The following is a 2,682-nucleotide window of genomic DNA, read 5'->3' as shown; positions in this document are numbered from 1 at the left end:
ATCCTGGCTATTGCAGACCTTGACAGATAATAGACATGGGCACAGTGCCTGAACCTGGCTGTGCAGTAATTGTTGCTTTGTCCAAATCCAAAGCTATGAGACCTCAGACCTGTGGTCCAATTTAATCAGTTACTATAGAATAATAGAAAAATAGAATGGCTAGGGTTGGAAGGGACCTTAAGCATCCCTTACCATAATGTTTTTTTCAACTCTGCTATCACCTATATAACCTATTTACATATACAGCTTCTGGCCAAGGGGTAATGTTTTTAAACTACGAGAGGGTAGAATTAGAGTAGGTATAAGGAGTAATTCTACAATGAAGGTGGTAAAACACTGGAACAAGTTCCCCAGAGAGGTGGTAGACTCAAGGTCAGGTCAGGGCTCTGAGGAACCTGATCTAGTTGAAGATTTCCCTGCCTGTGACAGAGTGATTGGACTAGATGACCTTTAAAGGTCATCTTCCAGCCCGAACTTTCTATGATTCTGTGAAGATTTGGTCATTTCATACTAGAACAATTAAAATCTGTCTTTGAAACAAAAATTGTGTCCGCTTTTAGAAAAACATAACTGAATTTTAGAAAGACAACTGGTTAATTCTGAGTAACCATATCTAGATCAGTGCATTTGTATGTGCACCATAAGGCTGGCAGAGCAGTAAAAACAACAGAAAATGCAAGGCTCTTGGGTGAGGTATACATTAAGGGAGAAAAAGCATTAACTTATATTTAATTACATAACAAAACAAGGTTAATATTGGAACCTAAATAGACACAATTCTGCTGAACATCTCTCTCTGGTTGTTGGGTTTTTTTGCTTGTTTTTTAAAGCAGGCCAATTTATTTTACAACACTAAGAATTTTAAGTTATTCAGTGAGACAGACTCAATTTCATGGGTTCTGTGCTCTACTTTAAGTTTCTGTGAATGATTAATAGACACAGATCTTATCTGACTCTTACAGACAGGTTCATTGCATTGTTCAAATCAGGATTAAATAACATCATTATTCTTTTTTCACTTTCCTCCTCATTCTGGAGAAGATTTGAAACAAAGTAATGTTTGATGGATGGGAATTCAAAAAACTATCCTGAGAAGAAAATCTAGCATTTTATCATCAAAGACACAAAAAATAGGTTGCTACCTCTCACATTTCAAGGATTCTTCTAGCAGATGCACTGATGCTCTTGACACAATTTACAATTAAAAATACATGTACACTGTTTTAATTTTATGCATACTAATAAATTTAAATACTTTTTATAATCACATATGATTCAGTATGAAGATGAAAAGTAACTTCCTCTTTTAATAGTGACACTGTGCGGTTATTCTAAGATGACCTTTTCTAAGCTTTTCCAGGCAGTTTTATTATTGTTTTTGTCAGTAACAAAGAAGTACAGCACTAACACTATTCCAAAACACACAAAATTTCGGGGTGCTTTTTCCAAAGAAGCAAAGAATGGAAGTCAGTTAGGTGCTGTCCAGATTAGAAACATTGAGCTAGTGATGCCGGGTCAGCTATACAGCAAGGACAATGCCTACTTCTTTTGTGATAACTGCTTCTGAACTGAGTAAAATTTTAACTGACACAGTACATGGACTATTAGGAAATAGCTTTGGATTGGTTTTCCAAAGTAACATGAACAGGAAGTTTCCCAAAATACTAATTTTTGCCTAGCAACCAAGGTCCCTATAATTAGACCCTTAGATATAGACTGTAAGTGATGATGAAAGGATACAAAGAAGGAAGTGGGAGAAGCAGCTCTTGTTTTAGATTTACACTATTTGCTTGAAGTGTTGAATGTTACGCATAAAAATGTATTCTACATGCCTGTACTGCATCTTGATCAGTTAGTTTGATATATAAACACATTCAATAGTGACAACTATACAGCAAGTAGCATCCATCAGCAATAGTGAACAAGAATAACTGAATGTATGGCTGCTCTAGTGTTACTTTATGATTCCATTCAGACAGAATTTAAATGTATATTAAGAATTATTTAAATAATTCGGGAAGAGTGAGAATTTGGGAGAATAGAGAGAGATGCATTTTACAGCAACCATTCACCAAGATATCCCTTAGTAAAATTCATGGGAAGTTAAGTATCTTCCCCCAGGTTTATTTAGTTAAGTCCACGACGTTCTGTCCCACAGACCTAATAAAAAAAAAAACAACAACCCACCCTTACAAGCTTGCAACAGAAGACTTGCTTTAATCAAAAGGCTTTGACAGCTTTTGCCAATTTTCCCTCTGCGTGATTTGGACTCTCGGGGGGAGAGATAGATCATCTCTCCTCTCCAGCCCCAGGCGGCCCGGCTGGCACCGGCACACCGAGGCAGCGCCGACGGAGGGACAACCCCAGCGCTGGAAGCCGCGCTGTACCGGGACGCGCCCGCCGCCCGGCCTCGGCCACAGCAGGACCGGGTCTCGCCAGCACTCCCAGTTCACCGGGCAGCCACCGCTGCCTCAGCCGCCGGGTAAGCGAAATCCTAGAAGATCCCCGCCCCCTTCGCCGGCGCCGCCGTGCAACAGCGTCCCGCAAACCCGCTCGGCGTGGCGGACTCCCCCTACCCGACTGCACAGCCGAGGAGGAGGAGAAGGAAGGGCGGCTGCGTACCTCGACCCAGCTCCGTTCCCTTCCGGGTTGCGGCCCGCAGCCGCTTTCTCCTCCCGCGCC

The sequence above is a fragment of the Heliangelus exortis genome, chromosome 3 (assembly GCF_036169615.1).
Source record: "Heliangelus exortis chromosome 3, bHelExo1.hap1, whole genome shotgun sequence".
Classification (NCBI taxonomy): Eukaryota; Metazoa; Chordata; class Aves; order Apodiformes; family Trochilidae; genus Heliangelus; species Heliangelus exortis.
This window is presented reverse-complemented; position numbering follows the sequence as displayed.